Raw genomic sequence first — 16,505 nt, 5'->3', positions numbered from 1 at the left:
GAAGTGTATTGAGACACTAAATGGTGACAAAGTACCATACGCCTACCACCTTGTGCAGTGGTGGTGGCAGTCGTTTAGACATTTTTGAGATGTACTGTAACATGGCAAGGTATACCACTATAGGCCATTACCTATCTTAAAAACAGTAGGCAGCAGATGGAGTCCATTTCATTTGCATACAACATGAATCTTTCCCTTTTTGCAGAGAGAGAGAGAGCTACAAAACCATAAGTGAAATCAGCAGAGGAGGAAATGACAGAAGCCTGTAACCTGTGCGCCGTACAAAAGCGAGGCCACTTCTTTGTGGTCTCTCGTCTCTGGTAACACATGGGGGATTCTGGTCTCTTGTGCATTTAGAAGTAAAACAGGAGGAAACTGAGCTGTGACCGCAGAACACAGTCTTCACAGCACATTTTCCCCAGCACTGCAGCATGGTTAGCTGGCCCCAAGGACTGCACAAAGACCATTTGTGGCTAATTGTTTTGAAATACAGTCAGGTAACAGACCCATTGAATGGGCAATAGTGCTCCTGTAGCCTCCTTTACAATATATCCTTAATGGAAGAGATGGACATTGTTGCTGTACTGCTGTATCACTCCTGAAGTACCAGGACCTGCCTGGTTTTCCAAAACCTTAATGCTAAGCTGTTTGTGAGTTATATGATTTTGTTTCTGTTTATTTCTGGGGTTTTTTTCTGTTATCAAACAGAAGCAGTTTATTGTTGGTTCACACCTCAGTGCCTGTAGGCCTACTGCCCACTTATAAGTGATTTACCATAACATAATGCAGAGCATACTTTCATGCACACATATTCACAATTATATGTTTTTACATTAAACATACAACTCAGTATGAGATAAACACATCATAACATGCTTGGTTTTCTTTTTGCATATTTTATTCTTCTACAATACAAATACAAGTGTCACACTACAGTCAGGTACAGTCAGCGATCATAATTTTAAGCCCAAAACATTTGTCACATTCAGCAATTATCTCCTCACGACCGCCAGCTGCCCATTCCGTGAGAAAACTAAAGGGAAAACAACAGTTCCTGTAGGCAGCCAAGGCTCCGAAAACTGGAAAGAGGCTAAATGGGGGCAGCCTGTCCACTCAACAAAAAAAAAAAAAGCCCTGCGTGGAGTTTATTTGGGAATACTAAAGGGAAAACTACCTCTCTGTGTTTTTGTTTGGTCCTTGGTTAAAATATAACATACAATGTTTTGGATAAAAGCGTACTAATATATTTAGATATAACACTAATCTAACACAAATCTGAATGGCAGTAGCCTACTTAATTAAACAGATAAACTTGAATATTAGACCTCATGAACAAACAGAGGCTTACAGCAGAGGCGCAGCTTGTCAATAGGCAAACCAAGCAACTGCTTGGAGCCCCGAGCCGCTAGGGGGCCCCCGACCTGGTCTCAGTGCGTTTGCCGGTGGGTCAAGCGAGAATTTCGTCCATAGTGATTGAATGATGTATTTTGCGTGCTCCTACCCTATTGTACAAACAGTACGTGCATATGTAGGCCCTATGCTATGGCCACCGTGGTAAAGTTGGTTTTATATTGGACGTTGGATATTCGACACATTCGAAAAATCTATTTAGCACTGACTACGAGGGTCGAGTTTGTGTCAAACCAACTTTAATGTGTTTAGACAAGGCCTGCCTATATTACACAAAGCTTCTTTTGTCCAAAAACCCATGTTTTGATTTTATGAATTTTTTAGGCTGATAAAAGATTTCAATCTATTATGCGGCTTCACCTTTTGACTTACCCATACTAAAACACATCTCCTGAACTCGGCTTACTGCCCTTTCTAGTACACAAAGCTTCTTTTTCCCTAAAACCTACTCTTTGATTTTATACAATTTTTAATGATAATGTTTCAAATCTATTATGCGGCTTGCCCTTTTGACCTACCCATGTCAAAACACATCTGGTGAACTCGGATTACTGCTCTATATAGTACACAAAGCTTATTTTTCCCCAAAATCCATTCTTTGATTTTCTAAATATTTTTTAATGTAAAAAAAATGCTTTAAATCTATTATGCGGCTTGACCTTTTGACCTAACCATGTCAAAACACATCTGTTGCACTCAGCTAACTGCCCTACATAATACACAAAGCTTCTTTTTTCCAAAAAACTCACTCTTTGATTTTATATAAATTTTTTACTATTCAAAAATGCTATAAATCTATTATGCGAATTGACCTTTTGACCAACCCATGTCAAAACACATCTGCTGCACTCAGTTAACTGCCCTACATAGTACACAAAGCTTCTTTTTTTCAAAAACTTACTCTTTGATTTTATATAAATGTTTTACTATTCAAAAATGCTATAAATCTATTATGCGGCTTGACCTTTTGACCTACCCATGTCAAAACACATCTGTTGCACTCAGCTAACTGGCCTTCATAGTACACAAAGCTTCTTTTTTTCAAAAACGCACTCTTTGATTTTATATAAATTTTTTACTATTCAAAAATGCTATAAATCTATTATGTGCCTTCCCCTTTCGACTTACCCATATCAAAACACATCTGCTGCCATCGGCTAACTTGCCTACATAGTACACAAAGCTTCTTTTTTTCAAAAACACACTCTTTGATTTTATATACATTTTTTACTATTCAAAAATGCTATAAATCTATTATGTGCCTTCCCCTTTCGCCTTACCCATATCAAAACACATCTGCTGCACTCGGCTAACTGCCCTACATAGTACACAAAGCTTCTTTTTTCCAAAACTGCACTCTTTGATTTTATATAAATTTTTTATTATTCAAAAATGCTATAAATCTATTATGCGGCTTGACCTTTTGACCTAACCATGTCAAAACACATCTGTTGCACTCAGCTAACTGCCCTACATAATACACAAAGCTTCTTTTTTCCAAAAAACTCACTCTTTGATTTTATATAAATTTTTTACTATTCAAAAATGCTATAAATCTATTATGCGAATTGACCTTTTGACCAACCCATGTCAAAACACATCTGCTGCACTCAGTTAACTGCCCTACATAGTACACAAAGCTTCTTTTTTTCAAAAACTTACTCTTTGATTTTATATAAATGTTTTACTATTCAAAAATGCTATAAATCTATTATGCGGCTTGACCTTTTGACCTACCCATGTCAAAACACATCTGTTGCACTCAGCTAACTGGCCTTCATAGTACACAAAGCTTCTTTTTTTCAAAAACGCACTCTTTGATTTTATATAAATTTTTTACTATTCAAAAATGCTATAAATCTATTATGTGCCTTCCCCTTTCGACTTACCCATATCAAAACACATCTGCTGCCATCGGCTAACTTGCCTACATAGTACACAAAGCTTCTTTTTTTCAAAAACACACTCTTTGATTTTATATACATTTTTTACTATTCAAAAATGCTATAAATCTATTATGTGCCTTCCCCTTTCGCCTTACCCATATCAAAACACATCTGCTGCACTCGGCTAACTGCCCTACATAGTACACAAAGCTTCTTTTTTCCAAAACTGCACTCTTTGATTTTATATAAATTTTTTATTATTCAAAAATGCTATAAATCTATTATGCGGCTTGACCTTTTGACCTAACCATGTCAAAACACATCTGTTGCACTCAGCTAACTGCCCTACATAATACACAAAGCTTCTTTTTTCCAAAAACTCACTCTTTGATTTTATATTAATTTTTTACTATTCAAAAATGCTATACATCTATTATGCGAATTGACCTTTTGACCAACCCATGTCAAAACACATCTGCTGCACTCAGTTAACTGCCCTACATAGTACACAAAGCTTCTTTTTTTCAAAAACGCACTCTTTGATTTTATATTATTTTTTTACTATTCAAAAATGCTATAAATCTATTATGTGCCTTCACCTTTTGACCTAGCCATGTCAAAACACATCTGTTGCACTCAGCTAACTGCCCTTCATAGTGCACAATGCTTCTTTTTTTCCAGAAACTCACTCTTTGATTTTATATTATTTTTTTACTATTCAAAAATGCTATAAATCTATTATGCGGCTTGATCTTTTGACCTACCCATGTCAAAACACATCTGTTGCACTCAGCTAACTGGCCTTCATAGTACACAAAGCTTATTTTTTCCAAAAACTCACTCTTTGATTTTATATTAATTTTTTACTTTATAAAAATGCTATAAATCTATTATGCGAATCGACCTTTTGACCTACCCATGTCAAAACACATCTGCTGCACTCAGCTAACTGCCCTACATAATACACAAAGCTTATTTTGTCCAAAAACTTACTCTTTGATTTTATATTAATTTTTTACTATTCAAAAATGCTATAAATCTATTATGCGGCTTGACCTTTTGACCTACCCATGTCAAAACACATCTGCTGCACTCGGCTAACTGCCCTACATAGTACACAAAGCTTCTTTTTTCCAAAAATGCACTCTTTGATTTTATATAATTCTTTTACTATTCAAAAATGCTATAAATCTATTATGCAGCTTGACCTTTCGACTTACCCATGTCAAAACACATCTGTTGCACTCAGCTAACTTGCCTACATAGTACACAAAGCTTCTTTTTTTCAAAAACGCACTCTTTGATTTTATATACATTTTTTACTATTCAAAAATGCTATACATCTTTTATGTGCCTTCCCCTTTCGACTTACCCATATCAAAACACATCTGCTGCACTCGGTTAACTGCCCTACATAGTACACAAAGCTTCTTTTTTTCAAAAACGCACTCTTTGATTTTATATTAATTTTTAACTATTCAAAAATGCTATAAATCTATTATGCGACCTGACCTTTTGACCTACCCATGTCAAAACACATCTGCTGCACTCAGCTAACTGCCCTACATTGTACACAAAGCTTATTTTTTTCCAAAGCCCACTCTTTGATTTTATAGATGTATTATTATCAAAAAATGCTATAAATCTATATTATACATTTATTGAAAATTTAAAAAAATCCAGTTGATTTACACAGCCAAATGGAACTTTGGATGGAAAACAAAATATAGTTAACTTAATAAATATAAATGATGTATGTCTACCTACAAAGAGGTAGCTTGTTTTTTTGCATTTTTGAATAGTAATGAATTAATATAAAATCAAAGAGTGAGTTTTTGGAAAAAAAAAGCTTTGTGTACTACTGTATGTAGGACAGTTAGCTGAGTGCAGCAGATGTGTTTTGACATGGGTAGGTCAAAAGATGAAGGCGCATAATAAATTTATAGCATTTTTAAATAGTAAAAAATTAATATAAAATCAAAGAGTGAGTTTTTGGAAAAAATAAGCTTTGTGTACTATGTAGGGCAGTTAGCCGAGTGCAACAGATGTGTTTTGACATGGCTAGGTCAAAAGGTGAAGGCACATAATAGATTTATAGCATTTTTGAATAGTAAAAAAATAATATAAAATCAAAGAGTGCGTTTTTGAAAAAAAGAAGCTTTGTGTACTATGTAGGGCAGTTAGCCGAGTGCAACAGATGTGTTTTGACATGAGTAGGTCAAAAGGTGAAGGCACATAATAGATTTATAGCATTTTTGAATAGTAAAAAATTTATATAAAATCAAAGAGTGAGTTTTTGGAAAAAAGAAGCTTTGTGTATTATGTAGGGCAGTTAGCTGAGTGCAACAGATGTGTTTTGACATGGTTAGGTCAAAAGGTCAAGCCGCATAATAGATTTATAGCATTTTTGAATAATACAAAATTAATATAAAATCAAAGAGTGCATTTTTGGAAAAAAGAAGCTTTGTGTACTATGTAGGGCAGTTAGCCGAGTGCAGCAGATGTGTTTTGACATGGGTAGGTCAAAAGGTCAAGCCGCATAATAGATTTATAGCATTTTTGAATAATAAAAAATTAATATAAAATCAAAGAGTAAGTTTTTGGACAAAATAAGCTTTGTGTATTATGTAGGGCAGTTAGCTGAGTGCAGCAGATGTGTTTTGACATGGGTAGGTCAAAAGGTCGATTCGCATAATAGATTTATAGCATTTTTATAAAGTAAAAAATTAATATAAAATCAAAGAGTGAGTTTTTGGAAAAAATAAGCTTTGTGTACTATGAAGGCCAGTTAGCTGAGTGCAACAGATGTGTTTTGACATGGGTAGGTCAAAAGGTCAAGCCGCATAATAGATTTATAGCATTTTTGAATAGTAAAAAAATAATATAAAATCAAAGAGTGAGTTTCTGGAAAAAAAGAAGCATTGTGCACTATGAAGGGCAGTTAGCTGAGTGCAACAGATGTGTTTTGACATGGTTAGGTCAAAAGGTCAAGCCGCATAATAGATTTAAAGCATTTAAAGCATTTTTTTTACATTAAAAAATATTTATAAAATCAAAGAATGGATTTTTGGGAAAAAGAAGCTTTGTGTACTATATAGAGCAGTAATCCGAGTTCACCAGATGTGTTTTGACATGGGTAGGTCAAAAGGTGAAGGCACATAATAGATTTATAGCATTTTTGAATAGTAAAAAAATAATATAAAATCAAAGAGTGCGTTTTTGAAAAAAATAAGCTTTGTGTACTATGTAGGGCAGTTAGCCGAGGGCAACAGATGTGTTTTGACATGGGTAGGTCAAAAGGTGAAGGCACATAATAGATTTATAGCATTTTTGAATAGTAAAAAAATAATATAAAATCAAAGAGTGCATTTTTGGACAAAATAAGCTTTGTGTATTATGTAGGGCAGTTAGCTGAGTGCAGCAGATGTGTTTTGACATGGGTAGGTCAAAAGGTCGATTCGCATAATAGATTTATAGCATTTTTATAAAGTAAAAAATTAATATAAAATCAAAGAGTGAGTTTTTGGAAAAAATAAGCTTTGTGTACTATGAAGGCCAGTTAGCTGAGTGCAACAGATGTGTTTTGACATGGGTAGGTCAAAAGGTCAAGCCGCATAATAGATTTATAGCATTTTTGAATAGTAAAAAATTAATATAAAATCAAAGAGTGAGTTTTTGGAAAAAATAAGCTTTGTGTACTATGAAGGCCAGTTAGCTGAGTGCAACAGATGTGTTTTGACATGGGTAGGTCAAAAGGTCAAGCCGCATAATAGATTTATAGCATTTTTGAATAGTAAAAAATTTATATAAAATCAAAGAGTAAGTTTTTGAAAAAAAGAAGCTTTGTGTACTATGTAGGGCAGTTAACTGAGTGCAGCAGATGTGTTTTGACATGGGTTGGTCAAAAGGTCAATTCGCATAATAGATTTATAGCATTTTTGAATAGTAAAAAAATAATATAAAATCAAAGAGTGAGTTTTTTGGAAAAAAGAAGCTTTGTGTATTATGTAGGGCAGTTAGCTGAGTGCAACAGATGTGTTTTGACATGGTTAGGTCAAAAGGTCAAGCCGCATAATAGATTTAAAGCATTTAAAGCATTTTTTTTACATTAAAAAATATTTATAAAATCAAAGAATGGATTTTTTGGAAAAAGAAGCTTTGTGTACTATATAGAGCAGTAATCCGAGTTCACCAGATGTGTTTTGACATGGGTAGGTCAAAAGGGCAAGCCGCATAATAGATTTGAAACATTTAACATTAAAAATTGTATAAAATCAAAGAGTAGGTTTTAGGGAAAAAGAAGCTTTGTGTACTAGAAAGGGCAGTAAGCCGAGTTCAGGAGATGTGTTTTAGTATGGGTAAGTCAAAAGGTGAAGCCGCATAAAAGATTGAAATCTTTTATCAGCCTAAAAAATTCATAAAATCAAAACATGGGTTTTTGGACAAAAGAAGCTTTGTGTAATATAGGCAGGCCTTGTTTAAACACATTAAAGTTGGTTTGACACAAACTCGACCCTCGTAGTCAGTGCTAAATAGATTTTTCGAATGTGTCGAATATCCAACGTCCAATATAAAACCAACTTTACCACGGTGCTATGGCCTTATGAACAGCGGATCTGTGTTCAAAAAAGTTCAAAGAATCCGCACATATTTAGGCAACTGTGGTAAACGTCAATCGAGGGTGCAGTGATGACGGATCATCGGATTTTGGCATTTAGCCTACTCAATGAAGTTATAGTAGGCTAATGTTAATTGGCAGAAAGATTGAACATGGTTTGCTAAATCTATACGACAGTAGGCCTAAACTTCAGCTAGCTAGCGGCAGTTACAACTAGTCAAGCAAGGAGCCGATTGACAAAGTGCGTCAAAAACACACACCCTTTCTTCTTTGTTACATTGCTCCGGAACTGTTCATTGCAGCGAGATAAATGTGCATTGCGTGACAGAGCAGAAGTGGGGCTTTCCAACAAGACTACGCACTTGTCTGTACGACCAAGTATGAAAAGAAAATCATGAAATTAAATCAAATAGCATCATATTTACAGTCTCTTCTACGTTCACCTGCTCACCCTACTCTCGTTTGAATTACTCGCAAACCCGTGATCGCATAGATATGGCAAGCATATCAGATGAAAGAGGAGACACAGGGCTATCCATTGGTACCATCCTCGATCCTTGGTATCGATCCTTTTGGCTTATAAAAACAGACGAAGTGACTGCAAAATAATAACGTCATGTACACAAACCAACGCTGTACACCCATTAGGCTACTCTCGTTTGAATTACTCGCGGACCCGTGATCGGATAGATATGCCAAGCACGTCAGATGAAAGAGGAGACACAGAGCTATCATTTGATATCAAGTAGGCCTACATCCTTCTGGGTTATAAAACAGACGAAGTTACAGCAAAATAATAACTTCATATAGCTGGACTTACCCCACGTTTACGATTTTTTGTCTGTTTTTGTGGCAAAGCATGTTTATAATCCAACGCTTTCGTGTGTTTCTCTATGGCAAAGCATGTTCATAATCCGGTTTTGAGATCCTAGCAAATTCCTGCATGGCATCCAATTCAAGGCTCACATTGCATCCCAATTTGTTCAACAAAGAAACCCCTTTTTTGCCTCTACTTTGTTCATGGCAATGCAGTAAAAATATGTTGTAGAGAATCATTATGAGTGCATACACCATGCACTTAAAAAAATATTTTAGAGATACATGTCAAAATATAAGAATTTTTATAATACGCTTTTTGTATTTTTATTATTTAACATAATAACCTAATGGTGATATAACATAATGGTGATAACACTTGTCGGTAGGGCCCCCTTGGAATTTTTGCTTGGGGCCCCCACAGACTCTAGAATCGCCTCTGGCTTACAGTATCTTTCAGTAGGCTACTATTTGTCTCCCATGTAGTCAGCTTCTTCTGCAGTCAAATCAGGAGTGCAATTCACCATCTTTAACCACAATGTCTCTTCACTCCTGTTGTATTTATGGACACGGAAACAAGACAGTCCATGTCAGGTCTACACACTACCAGCAGAGGGCAGTCTTTAGCTTACGGCCTTAAAAGAGAATAAACGCCCTCAGCCTTGGGGTCTTGATTGACCCAATTTGATAAAACATGCTGGGAGGAGAAGGAAACAGAGGCATAGATGGGGTTCTCAGCTTCGGCTCGATTAGGTGGATGGGCAACCTGTAAACAAAGAATCAGAAAAGGCACTTGTAAATCAGTTTATATTTTTCCCACCCAAAATTGTATCTTTGTTTTACACTAATGAATTGTGTTTCTCAAATAATATCTATATGAATAATAAATACCTCATAATCAGAATCTGTTGCATTTCTACCTAAAAACTAGACTGCATTTCCGGCGGGAACTGCGAAAGTGTTCTTGCCCTGGTCCGGTCACCAACGTGAGCAGACAGTGACATACGCTATGCTGAACCTGGCTTGATCCAAGCATTCTAACAGTGCCTTTCAGTGTTGGAGCAGTGGCAATACCTCAAAAGCTCTATTCAACTATTGCCTTGCGGGGTGAATGCGGTTCGTTGGCTTTTACCTGTGGCTTGCCTTCGAATTTAGCTTCTATGACTAAAATCAAATCAATAAAATAAAACAACAGCAGCGATTGGCTGCAAAAATAAATAATGTCACGCGTCTTGCACCTCTCAAACTGGGCTATCAGGTAACCTAGAGAAAAATTTGAAATTATGAAATATGACTAAGGCATTAAAATGCTGCTTGTTTGTCAGGATACTTTTTCACTGATTTATTTTAGAAATATGAGCTAGGACCTCATTTCCAAGTTAGCAAGTGTGATAACTTAGAGGGCTGATGCCAAAACATGATTTAAAAAAACTCATTCATGCATTTATCTCCAGCACGGTTAATTACTGCAATGGACTTTTCACAGGCCTTTCTAAAAAAGACTATCAAACAGCTTCAGGTGATACAAAATGCAGCAGCGAGGGTTCTCACAAAAACTAAAAGAACTGACCACATTACTCCAATTCTTCCAATTCCAAGTCCCTGCACTGGTTTCCAGTAAGTCACAGAATTTACTTTAAAAGCACTATAAATCACTAAATGGAGCAGGACCTAAATACCTATCAGACATGTTTCAGCAGTACACACCCTCCAGACCTCTCAGGTCTCAAGAGAAAAACCTGTTAGTAAAACCTGCTGTTAGAAGTAAACATGGTGAAGCAGCTTTTAGCTGCTATGCGGCTCAGCTCTGCAACTTTTGGATTACATTAAAAAGGCCCCGACTGTAGCTAGTTTTAAATCTAGACTTAAGACCAAATCAGATGCTTTCTGCTAACTGCACTGAGTTACAAATTCTGAATCTGCCTTGAAAATTATTCTACCTTGTGTCTTTTATTTTGTCTTTTTAATTATTCTTAATTTTTAAATTATTTTACCTTGTGTGTTTTATGTTTTATTTTCTATTATGATCTTTATGATTCATTTTGATATGATTTTAAACTATTCTTTCACTATTGGCCTTTTATTCTTTTATTTGTTATTATGGTTTGCTTTTGTTTATGTAAAGCACATTGAGTGTATGAAATGCACTATATAAATAAACTTGACTTGACAATATACCCACCATTGTAATCAGGATTAATTCTATGGTATAAATTTAGATGTACATTTACAAAATAGAATGAATATGTTTGAGAACACACATAATTTAAAAACAAATCTCTTAAAAATTCGACCCCAAAAAACATGAAAATATCAGTCAATCTCAATTTCCCCCCAATTTCTGTTGAAAATGGACAAAAACCTAGAGTGTATGAGAGATTCACAATTTTGTCCTCTACTTATGATACATTTATTAGCCCTTTGAAGATGGTACGAAACATTCTGTTTTTTCATACTTGATGCCCTTGTAACACAAAAAGGCTTTTATTGCATGGTTACATGGCAGATATAAAATATACACATCATTGTAATCGGGACAACTAGCCCTTTAAAATGGTAAACATCATTGTTAATACGTTTGAGTGTAACACACATTGTTTTTAAACATTACCTTCAAAATTCAACCTCAAAAAACACGAAAATAGCAATTTGTCAAGATGAATCGTTTTACCTAATGTCTAGTACAGATATAGTGTTTGAAAAAAACAGTATCAATGTATCATCTTCTGGTTCAGAAGTTATGATCAATTTACTCATAAGATTCCAGTGGCACACAAAAGCAGCTAACACAACTGAAATGAAATAGTTAGTGTGTGTTAATATGAATTGATGTTTTGTTAACCATGTTAAAGTATTTTGCTGATCTTTGTTATACTATTGTCTTGCATTCTTGTAGATCTACTGTTCTCGTTACTGCTTGTTTGTAAATGTTTGTTTATGTTTATGTTATTTACTGGAAGTTGTTGTTCCTGGTTGTTTAAAGAAATTGTTGAAATTTCATTTCTAAATAAAATGAAAAAAATGTTTTTGTGGTTGAATGAAGCACATGGAAAAGCAGTATCAGCTAGTCCGTACTTCAGCTTTTCTCTTTCTTCCCACAATTGATTTAGCCGCCTCAGTGAAGTATGAAAGTAAACTTCTGTGTAACAGATGAGGTACCATGTGAAAAACATCAGTAAAATACATTTTAAATGGATGACTGTGCTGCTTATGGCTAACATGCAAATATTAATGTAAATGCATTTATATGGCTTCCTATAACAAAAACAGTATTTAAAAAAAAAAAAAGATATTTTTTTATTCTTAAACAAAGACAGTTGGTAAACTTGCTGCACTACTGTCTCCTACATCTTTAAGTCGGAAGCATGAAGCCCAATCCCTGATGATTAGTAAATTACATTATTGAGCTCATCTCATATTTCTTTCTCATATTTTTACCTTAATGTCTGAAGTGAATAGTGAAATGTTTGGTACTGGTAACTCACCGATAATAGAGAGCCTGTATTCAACAACAGTGGTATTATTCTCAGCATTTATCTCTTCTCTGTAGAGTCCGCTGTCATTCCTCTGCAGGTTCTTCAGCTCCAGAGAGTACGTGGTGCCATCAAACTCTACTCTGCCCTTATAATGGTCTGGAACTCTTGAGTGGCGAGATTTATGATGTGGATAATATCTAACATCAAAATGTTGATTAAACTTCCAGTTTACATTATCTGGATCCAGATGGTCATTTCCCTTCATGATCAGGGTGACAGAGTTTCCCTCTAGAGCAAACACAGACTCTGGGGCACTGGCTACTGTGGAGACAGAATGGAAACTGTGTAAGATAATGTCAGAGTCAGCAGAGTGAAATTAATTACATACACAATTTCATGAAAACTGCTATAAACATGATATTATGTTTATCAATCTATTTACATCTTCTTTTATTTAACAGTGTCGAGACAGAGATGTTGCAGTAGATACACAAGCCTACCTTTGTGAAGGATTGCAGCAAGGAGTAATACATTTTGTATCCATTTCTGTACCTTCAATAAGCCTCTTTCTCCCATCATGACAAAGACAGACGAATGATGAAGTGACAAAAGTAGGCCAATACAGATATAGGCCAGTCAGGGATGGATTACTGCACGGGCCTACCGGGCCCAGGCCCAGGGGCCCAAGGGGTCAAGGGGCCCTGAAGCCCAAGCCTTTGCATGGAATCATTGCCTCAATATCAACAAATCAGGATGTAGGCTATGAATCTGATTGAATTTAGTATTGGCCATCCCCAAAATGCACCAGAATACAGGAAATCACATCAAACAAGTTAAAAATGTTCTGGGGGAGGACCCCCAAACCCCCCTCCCACATATACGACAATTAGTTGGGGGCCCTTAATACATCTGGGCCCAGGGGCCCGAAAGTTCATAATTCGCCCATGAGGCCAGTGACAATGAAACCACAAGAGAAATGAAGTGAAACATGACATGTCACACACATGCTTTGTACAGATGAGGAGATGGCTGTTAGTTTTAGACACAGATCATGCCACGGCCGATGTGGCCTGGGGTGTGATTCTTCGACCCAACAAGATAAAGAAAACAAAAGGAGGAATATTTTACAACTAATTAGGGTAACTGCTGCCAACATGATTGGGTTTGAAAAAGAGCATCCCAGAAAAGCGGAGTATCTTAGATGTAAAGATGTAGAGGTATTCATCACTCTGTGTAAACCTGTGTGGACAAATGGTGAAACAATATAACTATAATGCTTCTTCTATGAAATTGCGAAGTATTTGGAGTTTGGAGTTAGGTGGCTGTGGTCTTTTGGACCTCAGATGTCACTGCGTTAAAACCAGACCTGATTCTGTAATAAAAATCCTTTTAAGTGCTCAGGTAAACCTCTGATAACCATTCTCTATGAGCATGTAATTGCATGTACTAGAACAAACACTATCATTAAATCTTTACATATGTGAGAAGTGTTGTAAAGCAGAATATTAAAAGAATAGAAATCGACTAAGGAGATGGTATTTATACATTGGAATGGTGGTTGCGTACTGGTTAAATGCACATAACACAGTTCATTTCCTAGATCTCTAAATCTGTGACTTAAGATCACATCAAATCTTTTCAAATTAAAATGTTTTGCTTTAGTCCTGTTCAAATATTGGACTTGTGTTTGTTTGTAGTTATACATATTATGCGTGCACACACACACACACACACACACACTGCCAGTCTAAACAGTTGCTGACATGTCTTATGCTCAGGAAGTGTGTAATTGTTCTTTGAAGAGATGCTGTATTGTTCGTAATTGTGCCTTGTTTTGTCTCACTCTGTCAAACTGTCCAAATAATGTAATATGTTCTTGTACATCACGTTTTGCGCATTCAAGTATGTTATATAATTCAATTAGCCTGGAACAGTGCTTAGACACATAGAAAATAGAAAACTTAAATTAAGGAGTTAGAAGAATTAAGATTGTGAACCACGTTGACTTTCTTGAAATGTTCAATATGAAGCTAACTGAAGTGAGAGATTAGTCAAGACAAACTGAGAATGCACATACCACTACTCATGTTGTTGATTTAGTTGATATGATGCATAATCTTTAGTCACATTTACTAAAAATGATGTGTTGACAAAGAAGCCTTAGTGGATTGAACTTGTCTGATTTAGAATATTAGTCAGGTCAACTTGCTATCTTTATTTTATGTGACGTGATTGCCTCATTATGATAACTTAAAATTTGAAGGTAGACAGGTTACTCAATTTTTCAAGTTGAAACAACAAGTATTTTTTTACAGTGGGTTGCACTTGGAGGCTTTGTGATGGAAGGTTCTGCATTTTGCTCAAGATGAAGCTACAAAAGAGGCAATAGGTGACCAATGGAAAGAAAAGTGTAACTTGTGGGGAGTAGACAGGCAGGGCGATTACCCCGTCTCAGATAGCCTAAAAGGTCATATGGTTATTATTGTGGTAACACCAGCAACATCAAACCCACGCTAAGCACCCCATGCACGTGAGTGATGCTCACATGATGAAAAGAACAACCTCCCCCACACACCATTTCATCATATCCCATTTGATTACTCTCCTCCCACACACCCCATTACCCCCCCCCCCCTCCCACACACACACACACACACACACACACACACCATATCCCCCCCATACACACATAGTCAATATACCTTTTTAATTGCTACTTTTAATTTATTCTTTAAAGTTTAGCTGAGGAAAATAATTTAATTATGGTACTTATCATTCCTTTTATGAGTACATGACAATAAACTACTTGAAACAAGGTCTGCTGATATGTGGACATTTCCTGTCAGTGTGGTTGAATTAAAAATAAAGCTCTGGAAAACATTAAGAGACCACTGCTTACTTTTCAGATGTCATACCATTACTGGGTGACATTCGAATGAATTGATGGTCATATTCAAATTTGCAGTGGTCTCTTATTTTTTAAGTCATACAGAAATCAAAACTGCAGAGGTTGAAATTAAATACAATAATTAAACTCACATCAGTATGCGCAAAGCATTCTGTTGCAGTCAAAACTTCTGTGAGAAGTTCTGGTCAAAAACGAGTGTTCTAACCACCTGAATGACATGCCTACACTTGGGGGCATGCATACAATTACATGGATTGTTCCATTCTCAGACCAGGAGTTAGACAGAAATGACAGCTGTTTTGGTGTCTGTCATTCATATGACTATAAAAACAGCTGAGAAGGTCTTTACCGGCGCAGCATGAACAATGACTTTTGCAGGTTTATTTTTTAAACAAATACAGTGTTATTAAATCATGCTGTGATATTGATCTAATGATATAGTATCGTGGGGTAAAGACCTAATGTTTGTTAAGACTAAGTAATGAAAATCTGTTTGTGAGACGTGAAAGAGAAATCAAAGACAAGATGCGCAGTTTATGGGTTGAAGCGTAAATTTGAAATCGGCAATGTAAGAGCGCACAATATTAACATCAGAACACTTAGGCTACTAGCTGACAAAATAGAAATGATTGGCCTAAATATATGTATATATGTGTATAAATGTACTTACCTGTTGTCGGTACTCTTCTGTTGCCTACCGGGTATGTGAGAGCAAGCATGCAGGTGCAAGGGGAACCTTTTTTACGCTCATTTCGCGCTCCGCATTTAAGGGAGCGCTCATCGGAGCAGGGCTGTTCAGATTGGTTTTAGTTTTCTTTCTTATGGCTTTGTAAAAAGATCACATGAATGTATATACGCAATGTATTGTGTTAGCTGAAATATTGTGCATAAGCATTATTTTTTCTAAATTTGTTTGCATACATTTGTTTTTGTGCATGGTTGAGACCAGGAGACTTCGAATGTTTTTTTTTTACTCAGTGTTTTGTCTGTTTGTTTGTTTGGATGGCAGTGTCATTTCTATAACCTGCTGGTAGCCTAAAGAAATATAATAAGAAAAAAATCTGTCCTGACCATACCACCCTGCTATGAAGCATTACATCACTACTAAAATGAATACTGCACTAATAACTACAAATACCTTGGCTTTTATATTGACAGTAAACAGGACTGGAGGTGCTACATTGAGGCTGTTTACAAGAAAGATTGGAGTAGGCTCTATTTATTGAGAAAGATTGGGTCTCAGGGTTACAGGTTCAAAAAAATAGAATATCATAGGAAAAGCCCCCCCCCCCCCCCCCCCTTTGACTGTTTACCAACTTTTCCTTGAATTTGCCCAGAACTTTTTTTCAGAAAAGTGGGACTGTTTTAATAGCAAGATATTACAATTCCAC

The sequence above is a fragment of the Alosa pseudoharengus genome, unplaced genomic scaffold (assembly GCF_046254945.1).
Source record: "Alosa pseudoharengus isolate Yale_2024_CS ecotype anadromous, Long Island Sound unplaced genomic scaffold, YU_APseudo_1.1 YU_APseudo_1.1_scf_2, whole genome shotgun sequence".
NCBI classification, from domain to species: Eukaryota; Metazoa; Chordata; class Actinopteri; order Clupeiformes; family Clupeidae; genus Alosa; species Alosa pseudoharengus.
Note: the sequence above shows the minus strand (reverse complement) of the source record.